We start from the raw sequence: 15,169 nt of genomic DNA, 5'->3' as shown, positions 1-15,169 counted from the left end.
TATAGTTTTAGATACAGAGCTGCTGTAATGGAGACTGATGACAAAATGTTTGCTTGAAGATGGGCAAGCCTGCCGTCTCCTGCTCTCCTTCTGAAGGCCAGGGGGCTGTGCTCTTTTTTCACCAAACATCCATTATCTAGACAATTTTTGTCATAAGAGGGGGGTCCTGTTTCCTGAGGTATTTGATGCTTCAGTGGAGTAGTCTGACCCGAGTCCTCACTAGATTCCTCCCTACTATTACGGCAGCTGTTCCGCATCGGATGATGATCACCATTTGCCTCATCAAGTCTCATAATTTCTGATACATTGACTGGGCCGGCCATAGTGTCCTTTATTTGTATCACCAGAGATGCTGTATCTTCAAAGTGTGAGGATCCTCTTTTCCACTTAGCTGGGACCCCTGAGTCAGAATCACCAATGCCAAAGGGCTCCCTTGAAGCTCATCTCCCGGCACGTCTATGCTCATCGGTGCCAAGACGGAGAGTCAAGCTAGCAATGTCCCTTGTCAGCCTGGCAGACAGCGTGGGACACATCATCAGCATTTCTTTAACTGCATCCCCCACAGCAGCAGTGGCGGCAAGGCCGGCTCCCTCAGTATCACTGTCAAGATCAGGCCAGTCACTAGGGTCCTCACACACGACTGCAGATATTTGCCATGAAGATTGCATCAACTTTGGAGCAGATAATATTGTTGGTACCGAAATAGTGGAGTGTGTTTCACCCAATTAAGAAAATGGGGGTTTCAAGACCCTCAATCCCTGCATACTTAGCTGCACAGGAGGAGGATACGGAAAATACACAGAGTCACGTTTCTTTGCAGTGTGTAGCACATCTTTGCCAGTCAAGTCACCCCAAGCCTCTGGTAGGGGCGGCAGGGTCTTTTCTCTACATATTGAAGCCACCATTTAAAGTTGAAACCGTGCTCACCCCAGGGCACGTAAAATGCCATTTTAATGTACCCATGTCAGCCACAGTCTCAAAAAGAAGACAATTTCTGGGGGCACTTATTGCTCGCTGGGGGAATTTGAGAAAAAGCCTGTTGAAGTAGACGCAGCGGAGGGAGTCGGCGGAAACCTCTTCAACTTGCAACGCCAGCTCTCTATCAAAAGAGTCTGAAGGTTCGCAGGTGAAGTAAGAGCTGTAGAAGGCTGTGAGTCACTCGGGAAGCTGAGCAGAGAGGGAGGGAGGTTTCCCTAATGGTAGGTGCCACTGAGAGGGAGGTCCTCTAATGATCAGTTATAGGTAACAGTACCAAATCAAAAGGATCGAATGACAAAAGGGTCCAGTCAATTCGACCGAAAAAAGGATCCATTTTTTTTTGGGGGGGGGCTTCCCCTCCAAGACACCCGTTTTTGGTGTAAAAACAGCCTTTTAAAGCTAAACTAGAGCAAAAAAAAAATACATTTTACTCTCACCTTTTGCATTCGATCCTTTTGTTTTCGAAACTTTAACTGGACACCCTAATGATCTACCTTAGCGGTTGGTTGGCTGAGCTGAGCGTTGGCCGGCATTTGTGTTTTGCCTCCTTTTGTTCTTCTGCTGCTGCTGGATTCTAGTCTGCCTTCCCTGTCCATCTGTCATCAGTATGACAATTCAAAACTGCAGCCAAATTGAAGTCAGAGACCTGCACCCAGGGGGAATGTTGCAAGTGTGGCAATGCAGACACAACCAAAATTCAAGTGGAAACCCTGAACCCTGAATTCTAAGGGAAGAAAGTGCAAGTGCGACAATGCAAATCAGCAGCAAAATTCAAGCAGGAAACCCGCACCCTGCACCCTAAGGGAAGAAAAAAGAAGTCTGGCCATGCAAAACAGCACCATACTCAAGTGGTCCAAAGGGAGGAAAATGCAAGTGTGACAGTGTAAAACAGCAGCAAAATTCAAGTGGGAGACCCTTGTCTAGACCGAAAGGGAAGAAAATTGTGGACAGAACATGATAATAGGAAGATTAGAGTAGTACACTTACCACTTGTGCGTTCTGGTGGAAGATGTATGAGTGTCCGAAAGTGACCAGTGGCAAGTTTGAGTGCAAAAAACCTACACCTGGAGCACTCTGAGAGGCACAATGCCAGTGTGGCAATAACCCAGCAGTAAGATTCAGTGAGGATGTCCCTTACCTGGAAGTAGCAGCAGAGGATGTGGTGTCTGGCGGCGCTGGGGCACAATTGGCAAATGGGGATGGTAGGCACCCTTTGCCTGTGCCCTTCGCCTGTGCTATATATCGAAACTTATGATCAGGGAATCTTACCAAATTCTTGGGAAGAAAAGAGTAATGGCAAGTAGATTAGTTTTAGCATATTCTTCATAAAGCCTGTATTTCCCAATAGATTCTGGCTCCCTGATCCATTCCACTAATCTAAATGTTTTTAATAGATGTTGGGCTAGATACAAGGGGTTGACAGCTACTGCCTATCTCTTGCAACATATTGTCATAATTACGCATGAAAGAATTAGGAGGCAGGCACAATTGTCTTGGAGCAGCATCATCGAGTTCAATGTACAGAGAATGATCCGAATGATCTGAAAGAGATGATCTGAAAGATCTAGAGTCAAACATTTCTCCAACCCATATAACTGAGTTAAAGATAAAAGAATATCAAGGCATAATAGAAATACGCCAGTCACAAGGTCAAGTTACAATTGTACTTTATTGACTAACAGCTGTTTGGTTCTCAATAACCCGCAGTGTGTACAAGCAGACACTCTGAGATGAGAGAGTGCTGAACATTCCACAAATATGCATATTTATACAAACTCTTCACAGCCTTGGACACATCGTCCAGCCCCTCTTCATGTAATACATAACCTAGGGTTCGTGACCTAACTACATAACTAATTCATGCTTAAACAGCTTTGCATAGTCTGCTGTTTTCCATCAAACAATTCACATGTTTTCCAAACACAAGACACAAAGGTAACATTCCTCATTTTACTCACTTATATTTGTCTACCATTTGTTCTTGAGCTTAAAGTCAGTTAGTTCCAAGGAGAGAAAACAAGGATTTCTGCAGAAGAGCATGTTTAGCCATTCATTAATTTACTTTGCTGTTTCAACAGGGAAGGCACTATTGGGACAGATGGTATCTAAATTAGTTATTAGTACAGCTTTTGTTTAACTCCAAGGTTCTTCAGTGTAGGATAAACAATCCACCTTAGCAGCTTCAACATTCTTATCTATGTTAACATCATAAAGCAGCACAAAGTTCATTTTCCTCTGTTGAAGCTGAAAACACAAATTCTGAACACGGAACAGAAAGCAGGAGGCGATCAAAATGGTGGACAACTCAAAATGGCGGCGTAGTCGCCCTGTTTCTGGTTCATTCAATGCGATATTACAGTGCGATGTGAATGTGCTTAGGCCAATATTTACTATCAGGCAGTATTATGTCAAATATATTTTCACATGAGACAGGATTACTTTCCCTGTATAGGATTTTAGTAAAGGAATCAATGTATACTTACAATGTTTCCATTTCACATTTTTACATCTGGGCATAACGAGGTGCCAGTTTACTGTAAGGTTGAGGTAGAGATCACCCATCCTCGGAGTATCGTAGATGGATAAATCAAAATAGATGAATTTGGAGAAGATTCTCAAGCGGACTCAATAAACCATTTAAAATTAGGAATAGTGTCCCTCCTCTTTGTAATAAGGATTGCCATTTAAGATAGATTGATCTTTAAATTGTTCTTATAAACAAGATTATTTAGATCAATGAGGGCTTGTCTGAGACCAATTTGTGTCCTATCAAATAGCATCATATTGTCTAAAAATAGGAGAGCAGGTTTGTGGTTCTGATCAATTTATGGAGGAAAAATCATATTTGTTTTGCAAATCTGCTATTAAACATCACCAGTAAAAATCTAACATGCAGGGAGCTGCGGCATGGCCCTGCACAAGATTCCAAAATTTATTGAATTTTGGGCCCAAGTTCAATCTGACTTGAATAGAGGTGTCTTGGTGGAGCCTATTTAAAATATTTAATAAACCATTGAATATGCCCCAACCACTTATTCCATCATTACGAATTGGGCAATATTCTGGCAGTAAATCTGCCAGAATACCGCCCAACTGAATTAACGTTACCACCACTTGGTCCGGCAGAATTACCGCTGGATTACAAATTTGCACTGGCGGTGTAAATCCCCATGTTTTATGAGTCCTTGGGACTCTATGGGGTTTTTTTGGTAGAATTATCACCAATTCTGCTGATTATTTGGTGGAGATTTGGAAGATTTACCTCCAGCAAATCCTCCACTCCAGGGCCGTACTCGTAGCATGGCCGAGCAGATACATTGGTGGTAATTCCTTTACCACCAATTTGTTCCTGTACCGTCATATTTGTAATGAGGCCCTTCATTTCTTCCTGAGTAACACCCTTGCAACACATTTGAAAATCATTGTAAGGTCAATGCAGGCCAAAAACAGAGGTGAAGAGTTTTTGGTATGCCCGACCAATGCTTGTACTAACATAGAATTATACGATTAAGGGAACAACTGATTCTTTTTCAAACGTCTGATTGGAAGATACTTGGATGTCCCACCATCTTGGCCCAAATTACAAGATCGTCTAATAAAAGTGATGCAAATATTTTTGCAAATGCTTTCAGAAGGGCAATAGGGTAATACCTGGTTGGGTTAGATGGGTCTCGCTTCTTGAAAATTGGGATAATATAGAAGGCATTCCAAGTAGTAGGTATTCTATCTTGAATTGCAATATTTGAAAACAAGTTGAATAGAAAGTCTGCACAAAAATGTGGGAAGCCCTTTAAGAGTAGGTTGGGCAGCCCACAACCCTTGATTTTTTAGATTTCTTGAATCTTTGCTAGAATATAGAGAGTCAAAAAGACACCTTGCCATGAGCCCAAGGGATCATGTTCAAATATTGGCCTAGTTACAGATTGCTTACGAAATGTGCCTTTTTTCCAGGTTGATTCATCAATGAGATTATTAAGGGAGGTAGACAGAGTGAGATGGGTATTATTGATGGACTTCCAAAATAATTTAGGAGAGCACAAAGACACATTTAATCTATATATTGACTGTCTTGGGTGTCCATTTGTACTTTATGATGTTTTACCAAATTTCTAACTTGTTTTATATGTCTTTTTATCTAGAGGAACTTAATTTCCTTTGGAGTCGAAGCCTCAGAATTGAAGTGTCTAATAGCTCTACCAAACTCCTTTTTCCTCCTTTTTCCTTTATTCCATTTACCCATTTTCCATCGTAAACAGGAGTCCTAGTAATATGCGGTGTGCCCATGTGCACAGAATTGGCCAATAAAAGAGAAGAAGACTCCTCTGTAATTCTAAAAAAGGTTGTCGCATCCACGTCCTTTGGAATGCAGAAGAAAAAATAAGAAATCTAAAAATTCTGTTGAATTTAAACACTGAGGATGCTGTCCAGGATAAACATGATGTTTTGATTGTTGATGGCTAGACATTTGGGGCCCACAGAAAAAGATTAATGGTTAAATGGGAGTTGGAAAGATTGAATAAGACAAGCATGTTCACTAACTTCTGTAAGTGAAAGTTAAAGCTAATGAATACATGATAGAGAGTCATCCATCAGAAACAAATATTCTTGGGGTGGTCATGAAATGTCCCAATGATGAAGAGGGGTTCATGTTGCGCATGCCATAGTTGTGAGTGGGGATGCTGCAAAGTTAAACGCAATGTTGCATTTTCAAAAGTATGCATGTGTAGTTAAATGTGAATGGGATATGGTACTCAAGTGTAACTTTGTGTTTAAGTTAATACACATTAGACCTGCACATGCATAGAAAGATAAAATGCCCAAACCATCAAATGAAATGTAAAAACAAGATTCAGACATGGTGTGCTATGAAGTGCTTAGAAACTGGGCTACAACAGGTTTTTCATAATGTGCATGCAAGGAAGACGACTGGATATAGAGGACCCCATGTGTAGGAAATATGGCAGTTATTATACATGCATGCACACTGATATATATGCACAGGGAACTTATAAATCTTCATGAAGTGGGCTTTTTTACAAATGGATTAAAGCACGGCAGTCAAGGTTTTTGCAAGGTGAATTTTATAGTGACTTTGGTTTTGCAGAGTTTCAGGGCCAGGGCAAGGGTGAATGAGTAACCACGACCTTAAGCAGTTGGTCAGCTAATTTAATAAACCTGCAAAAGTTTATGGCCTGGCAGTATCGGAGAAAGCAGATGTACTCTCATTTTTTGCCATGAGAGCCTGACAGAGTTTTTCAGCTATTAGTTTTTACCAGCAATAAACATAGGGTGAAGTACTACTCGAGGCCAGGCGTGACCATTATTAAGGAGTTTCGATTGTTATTCAGGATGTGCTGTGCATGTTGAAATGGTTGTCGTTAGATTATCATTTTCCAATGACACCAAAGCAGAGGTGGAGGATATGTCTATTGACAGTTCAACATGAACCTGTTTATTCTGCTCTCTCTCTAATGTCGTTTGAAGTATTCATGCAAACTATGTGCAAATTACATTTAAGATTAAGAGACCTCACATCAGCAGGGACTAGTTATGAATTAGGTGTGTCTGTGAATGTTTAATTGCGTGATGATGTCATGACCTACCATGGACAAATCCTAAAAGGAGGTATGTTCTTCACAAGAACTGAAGATGGTAGATAAGATAATGGCTACCACTGAGAACGGAGGAATTGGAGAAAGCTGGGATTTCTTTGAATAGGTCTTAAAAAATCATGTATGGGAGTTAATTGTAATAGAAAGTATGGGAGCATTTTAACTGTTGCAAAAATGTATATAATGTTTGAAATTAGGTGGTTCAGTAAGACTGGGGTTAGGTTGACTTGACAGGGTATTCTAGCTCCTCCCTGGACAAATGTACAATAAACTTGCTTTACATACAAACGTGCAATCGCTTCTTAAGTGGTGGGCCTCCTTGGTTCAGGTTATTAGAGGCCCATTCATACAATATGAAATCAATTGACGACTCTCTCTTCCCATTTCTCCAAGTATGATGTCCCGGGATAGCCCCCTTTATATTGCCATTTAATTTGTGAAAGTTCACGTGATACAGGAAAACATCCCAGCGAATGCCCCGTCACCTAAACAAGAACCTTCAAAAATCCTTGTCCGGGGCAATTTGGAATAAACCATGTCCAGGCAATTAAATTGTAGATATCCCATTATTATAATAGGTGTGGGACAGAAGGCACAATGCCAGCCCTCAATTATTCCCTCCAAAATGTAAAAATAAAAATGTTGAGGGGATTCCAGTATACATTAATAAGCAGTAAGAAAGAGACTCAATTCTTGGTTTATGGCTGGCCATTACAACCCAACATCCAAGATGCTACCACAATTTTGTTCCCAATTCCCAAATTACGGGACAGAATTAACATTGTAGACCCATCATAACACCCTCATAAGGGCACAGGTGAGGCCCCTTTTTTTGCCTTTTAAAAACAATTAGTCATAGCCATTGAGTAATACTTCATCCAGAGCCATACCTCCGGGAAACAACATTTTTAAATTTGCATACATCAGGGGAAGCATTATGGCATTAAAATTAATCTAAGAGGAAGGACATTAAAGATTACACAATCGGTTGACACCCTGGTCGTGGTTACTAGAGGCAGTTAACCAAGACCAATCATTACTGATATTGCTTTCCTTAGAGGGGGATGAGTGCTTTTCTAACATCCCAAACCCTCCTGCAACAAAACATTTAGAGGGTAATTGATAGAATTTAGCGCACAAGTGGCGCACGCAGCTGGCGCACAGTGTGCACATGCGAATCTCTGCGCCAGCCGCGTGCGCTAAAATCCATTTCCGCGCACAGCGCATTCATGGATTTTAGCTACCAAAACCAGCCGTGGCGCACAGTGGCGCAGCGACCCTGCAGCAGCGCCAGTTCCGCCCCCAATAACGCCCCTCGCGCAAGGAAAAGCCATCAAAATCCCCAATCCAGCGCAAAGGGCTGCGCTAAACCTGTACCACTATACAGGGCCGCAACATAGCACACGGCAAGCGGGGAACATGTATTACTGGGGTTCGCAGGAAGTTTCACACGCGATCAGAGCGTGGTATGTGTATTTCGGGTGTGGGAGGGAAGTTTCACACGCGATCGGAGTGGGGTACGTGTAATTCGGGGGTGCGCGGGAAGTTTCACACACGATAGGCCCTGTGCGAGTGGGGTGCGTGTATTCCTGGGGTGCACGGGAGGTTTCACACGTGATCGGAGCGGGGTACGTGTAATTCGTGGGTGCACGGGAAGTTTCACATGCAATTGGCCCAGTGCGAGTGAGGTACGTGTATTCCTGGGGTGCGCGGGAAGTTTCACACGCGATTGGCCCTGTGCGAGTGGGGTACGAGTATTCCTGGGGTGCGCGGGAAGTTTCACATGCGATAGGCCCTGTGCGAGTGGGGTGCGTGTATTCCTGGGGTGCGCGGGAGGTTTCACACGCGATCGGAGCGGGGTACATGTAAATCGGGGGTGCGCGGGAAGTTTCACATGCGTTAGGCCCTGTGCGAGTAGGGTATGTGTATTCCTGGGGTGCGCGGGAAGATTCACACGCGATTGGCCCTGTGAGAGTGGGGTACGAGTATTCCTGGGGTGCGCAGGAAGTTTCACACGCGATAGGCCCTGTGCGAGTGGGGTGCGTGTATTCCTGGGGTTCGCGGGAATTTTCACACGCGATGGGAGCGGGGTACGTGTAAATCGGGGGTGTGCGGGAAGTTTCACATGCAATATGCCCTGTGCGTGTGGGGTGTGTGTATTCCTGGGGTTCGCCAGAAGTTTCACACGTGATCGGAGCGGGGTACGTGTAAATCGGGGGTGCGCGGGAAGTTTCAAACGCGATAGGCCCTGTGCGAGTGGGGTGCGTGTATTCCTGGGGTGCGCGGGAAGTTTCACACGCGATTGGAGAGGGTACCGTGTATTTCGGGGGTGCACGGGAAGTTTCATACGCGATAGGCCCTGTGCGAGTGGGGTACATGTATTCCTGGGGTGCGCGGGAAGTTTCACACACGATTTTGCTGTCTGAGCGGGGTACGTGATTTTCAGGGGTGCACGGGGAGTCCTACACGTGAATTGGCAGTATGGGTCCTCCCAGGTGTTCCCTCTACAACCTCCACGGCCCCTGCAGGCATCCCACACCACAGGGGACTACCCTGCACCCCTGGTCATGTCCCGCAGGTAGCCCATCCACCATGGGTATGCCCCCCAGCCAAGCCACATGTCAACTTGCACTGCTACTACCAACTCATGTCCCCCAGCACTCCCACCCCACAGCAGTCAGGGGCACCTGCCAGCAGGCCCCCACTCATGTCCCCCAGCACCCCCACCCCCAGGAGTCAGGGGCACCTGCCAGCAGGCCCCCACTCATGTCCCCCAGCACCCCCACCCCCCAGCAGTCAGGGGCACCTGCCAGCAGGCCCCCACACATGTCCCCCTGCCCCCACATCATGACGATCCTCAATCATGGTCCTAATGGCCAGCCACATCACACCCCACGCCACCCCAGCCCAAAGACCCAACCAAGCATTGCATCCACCCACATAGAAATGCCCATTACATGATACAACCCGAATGGCAAGTATGTAAATGAACACATGTCCGTCACACACACACACAATGGGTGCAAGTGAATGTGAAAACCCACATCATGACATGCATGAAATCAATGAGAAAATACCACACATCGAAGTATGAAACAAAAATGTATTGAACCCAAAATGAATGTAATGAAAAGAAAACACACAATAATGTGAAGAAGAGATAAAACGCAGCATGTCCAGAAAATAATCAACAAATATGAAATCAGAATTCAAAGAAATCCAAATGAAAATGTGTCCAAAGTCTCGGTCCAACAAAGCAAATCCAAGGGAAAAACATAAGTGAAATCCATTGCTCCATGGTGAAATGAAAAAAAAAATAAATAAATCCACTGTTCGACTATATACAAATCACCAATCCAGGTCCATGAGCCCAACAAATGAAATGAAACCTACAAAAAAGACTACCTAATAAAGAACTATATACAAAAACGTGGTGCATTGTCCAATCGCCCCAAAATAAACAAAAACAGAAAGGAAACCTAACACTATCTAACTATATACAATGGCGGCGGGCAAGTCCTGCGGCTCACTCGGTGCTGTCCCGGGCCAGGGCATCATCGAACTCCATGTCGATGTCCCGGAGGCGGGCCTCTGCCCTGGCCCCGATGTCTCGCAGGGAGGCACTCATGGCCTGTTCCACTCCCTGCGAGTTGCCTCGAGGCACTCTGCCCGCCTCAACGCCCGACACATGGAGAACTCTGCTCTGACCATGGTGAGCCGCACCTCTTCCGCCCGCCGCTGCTCCACATCTATCCGCTGGCCCAACCGCTGCCACATGGAAGACACTCCCATTCCTGGGTCTTCCTGCCCTCCGGCCGATGCCTGCCCCTCCGATGTTGATGGCCCGGAGCCATCATTGCTCCCACCTACAGCCTGCTCCTGCTGCTGCTGTCCATGTGCCCTGTACGATGGTGCCTGCACATCCTCCATCAGCTGGTCTCCAGTTGTGGTGTCCACCCCTGCTGGACTGCCGACTCCCAACTGTGGCAGGGAAGTGAGCTCCACCAAGCTGTCTGTGTTGGTCGGGCCAGGTCCACAGGGGGCCCTGGTGGAATCTGGGCAGGAAGACGGCAGGGAGAACGACTGGAGCATAGTCTCCACAGAGGAGGAGAGGTCCACCAGAGTCCACCAGAGTGCGCGACACATGTAGGAACCCACCGATGCTGTTCGTGATGGCGTGCGTTCTCCGCCCAGGATGAATGCACGTCATCATGAATGTCACGCGTGCGCAGCGCGACACCAATCAGGACGGAGCCCATACGGTCATGCGATCCTTGTCCGCCGGTATTGGAGAGGCAGATGACATGGCACTCTCCCCTACCTGTGGATGGGCCTGGGACGGGGCATCCCTGCTGGTGCATGGTGGTGCAGTCACAGGGTGAAGGACAGGGACATGCACAGGCCCCTCCACGGTGACCTGTGCTGCCTCCTGACCCTGGCCCTGGAATGCACCACTTGCAGCAGTGGTACTACCCCCACCAGGCCCCATGTGTGGCTCAGTAGCGGGCTCCTCCTCCTCTGTGGAGACCACCAACCTGGATGTCTCCGTACCGTCTTCCGCCATTGCAAGCCCCTGTGGGGGCTCACCCGGCCCTTCCGCCACAGCCGTAGTGGCGCGCGCGGCACCAGCCCCCTTGCTCCCGGATGATGGCAAGTCCTGGGAGGGTGGCTGGGCCTTGTGTCGCCACCCGGTGGAGGCATTGCTGCCGCTTGGCTCCACAGCGCCGTCTCCGCCATCTTCTTCACTTGACGCTGCGTAGAGGGAGACATAGAACACAAGCATCAGGGTACAGTACAACATTCCCCTAGATAGGAAGCAATAACACATGAGTTGCAGTGTCTAACGTCACTTCCATCCTATCCCTCCACAACGCATGGGTGAATGCACGCAACAAACATGCATGAATAGGCACGGCGCCTGCAATCAACATCAGCATCCATGTACAAGGGCCTCTATTAACCAAAATCTTGCCTTCAAACTCACATGCATCATGGCTCACACTGATCCCATGCACACACATCACCGGAGGGTCATGCATCATGCCTTGCACACCACAGACACAGTGGATAGACACAGTGCATACAACAGTGACCGCACTGCATGAGTGAATGTACACATCATCACATACATGTGTCATGAATACATGGCGTTCCTAAGTCACACACACACTTCTCAGACACACACACATGTGCACCATACATGTACATGACAGCAGCACCCATCCCTCACACCCCCACCATGTGCAAGAACAGACACTGGCATGCTTTCATGTGTGTATTTGCCACACAGCTACCCATGTTGCATTGTAACTCATGCACCAACCGTGTGGTTCCCACATTACTGGTCTCACATGCATGACCATGATTTCCCAGCACACACACATCCATACATGGCCTATGTCACACATACAGGCAAGTATCAGACTACCAGCACACTGCAACATGCCCTGTATCACACACCAATGCTTGGCCACTTACCGCTCAACTCCAGACGGGTCTTCCTTTGCAGGATCTGGGCGTGGAGCGCTGGACCTATGCGTTCCAGGACCCTCATCTGGATGTCACTCATGCTGACCCGGGCACCCTCCGCAAGGCGCCGAGCTTTGTAGAGGGTCCTGGACCTCAAGTCCTCCCAGTGCTTCTTGACATGCTTGATGTCACGGGATTCCACCCCCTCCGCGTTGATGGCAACCACTAAATCGTCCCAGATCCTCTCCCGTCCTTCCTTGTTGGCGCGTGATGGCGATGTTCCGAAGAGGGCATCAAAATACCCCAGGACATGCTCCACCAGGACACCAACTTCCTTCATACTAAAGCTGGTGGCCCTCTGCTTCTCTGGCTGGGGGTCGCCAGTGGTCTCAGATGGTGTTTGCCCCGACATGGCGACCCCTGAGGCAGGTGTGGGTGGGCAACTGGGTCCTGGGGCTGGGCTGTGGAGCGATGGTATCCCAGTCGGGAGTCTTCTGTTCCAGCAGGGGTGTACACAGCAACTGGAACCCTGGCTGACATGCAGGCACCAAATAGCAGGGCATGTGGGCAGCAGGCAGGCAGGCAGCAGCAGATAGCAGGTGGGAGAATGCTCAGGGCTTTGGGGGGCAGTAATTTAGCCTTCTGGGCAGGAGCGTGGTATTCCGTGTGTTGTTGCGTGGCCAGCTTGATACGGAGTGATTTGGCATGTGAAAATCTTGCATGTCAGCGTGTAATTCGAGGAAAGGCCCTACGCGCGTAAGCGCATCAGCACACGTACGCGGTTTCATTGGATCAAAGGCCCTTAGCGCGTAAGCGCTTCTCTGACGTGACTCGCGTGGGCGTTTCCCTCGTGACGTGGGCATAGTGGTTCAGCGCGCGTGAAAAAACTGCACGTCCGTTTGTGGATGTGTGTAATCCGAGGAAAGGGCCTACGCGCGTAATTGACGTGACGCGTGCAGGCGTTTCCATCAACACGGGTGCATGTTCATCGTACACATCCAAAAACTGCACGTCCGAGTGTCAGCTCGTGTAATTGGAGGAAAGGGCCTTAGCGCGTACACACGTAAGTGACGCTGTACGTGTTGGGTGCTTTAAAAGGTACGTGCAGGACCCCATTCCCTTGTACGTGCTTTTCGTGGAGAGCGAGTGGGTGAAATCTGTACTTCTTGTCGGTTCACACGCGATTACTTCACAGCGTTTCAAGTTCGTACTCCCTGTTACCTCTGACATTTTTTTGGGCCTGTTTCCTCAAACATTCTTTTTCCAGGCAAACGGTGAGTCGCGCACGTATTTACCAACTGTGCTTGCCACGTGTGTCGCGTACCCCTTCAGAGGTCATTGTAGTCTGCGTGTATTACCCGTACGCTTATTTTTGTGTTTCTGGGTGCCACAGCATAGTGCGGGTTCATTTTTTCACGCACTTGGTCTACGAGGGGTTGCGTGCACGTTTTTTTTTATTTTGTCTGCCTGTGCGTTGCGTGACCCGTCATCTTTCCCCAGGGGTCACAGACAGCCTTGTTAGAGCACTAGGGTACGAATTCCATCTAGTACCCTACCCCTTTCACCCCCAATTGCCCAGGACAATAGTTTACTGCAACTCCCATACGTACAACAACATCAGTGCCTTGGTTGGGAGGCGACCAAGCGGTAAGGGAGGCAAAGGTGGCCGACCTTCAAAAGGTGGGCGTGGTGGGCGCGGTAGGGGACGTGGCCGGGATTTGCAGTGTGCCCCTAGACCCCCATGTGTGGAGGACCAATAAGGGACACCCATGCCCCCCCCATGTTTGAGGGAAACGTGGCTGACACCATTCCAGCTCAGCCCTTGTTGGACCAGCCCATTGTGGCACCTGACCTGGCACAGGATGACTCGCAGGCTGACTTCCAGGTCAGCAAGTCTAGGCCACGTGTGGCGGTGCAAGTTGGTGTCACCAAGCCACGTGGATCTGGGGCAGCTATGTCATCTGCTGCCCCAAGTAGGCAGGGTGGGGAGGCTGCAGAGGCAGCTGCAGCTCATTCCACCCCAGCGCATAGTCTCCCAGCCAGGACAGTGTCGGTCCAGGTCCATCAAACTGATGTTCCCCCTGCCAACATCACACTTCTGCCAATGCCTGCACCAAGGCCTATGGTCATTGTGCATTCGCAGACTCCTACTACCCAGTCCACCGGTGCTTCTGCCCCTACTGACCAGAGCGTCGTAAGCCACTCAGGCTCTGCTCCACCTTTGAAAAAGAGGAAGAAGGGTGCTCTGGCACAAGAGGCTGAGACCCCAGACAAGGCTACACACTCTGGCACGTCAAGTAAGCCTAGCTTTAATGACCCGGAACTTGATGCACTTGTGAGCTATGTGTCGGCACATAGCTGCGAAATGTTGGTGACTGCAGGGTGCAAGACCTCACCTGGTCAAGGTAGGGCACACTGGCAGACCATCGCGGACCGCATAAGTGCCCTTGGATTTGTGAGGCGCGCAGCTGATGATTGCTACAAGCGGTGCAATGACCTGAAATGCAGAGCAAAGAACAAGCTGGCCTCAAATCATGCTGCTACTCTGGTGACTGACGGTGGGTCTACACAAGATGACAACAAACTCACTGAACATGAGTCTGTTGCTGGGACCTTCGTCACAGAGGAACAGATCCAAGGTGTGGGAGATCTACGTGATTACGATGCATTGTCCGGTGAGTGCCCATGCGTGTGTGTGTAATCCATGTGTATGTTGTTTGGGTGACGGGTTCTGATTGAGTGCCAGGTGAGGGTGTGTACTCCTGAGTGTTATGGGTCACCCATTTGCTTCCTCCCATACATTCATGTGCCTTGGATTTGGGTATGACTGTATCCCTTCTGCCCACAGTTGCCAATTAGCCCCACATTAGTGCACTTTACCTTGAACTGTCATCTTGCAACTACATTGTTCAGATTTTGTAAGTGTTCATTCAGGCTGATTGTTTCCACTCTCCCATTTTTGCTACGCATTATTCTGCCCTATTGCAACATATGTGATATGCTTCAGTCATTGTTTACAGCCCACACTGGGCCACTATTTATTCCTGGTTATGTTAATGATTACACCATTCAGGCCGATGGAGTTTTGGGCTGCAGACATTTTTTATTAG

The sequence above is a fragment of the Ambystoma mexicanum genome, chromosome 3q (genome assembly GCF_040938575.1).
Source record: "Ambystoma mexicanum isolate Mex_15411 chromosome 3q, UKY_AmexF1_1, whole genome shotgun sequence".
Lineage (NCBI taxonomy): Eukaryota > Metazoa > Chordata > Amphibia > Caudata > Ambystomatidae > Ambystoma > Ambystoma mexicanum.
The sequence above is the reverse complement of the archived record's forward strand: the minus strand, read 5'-3'. Positions refer to the sequence as shown.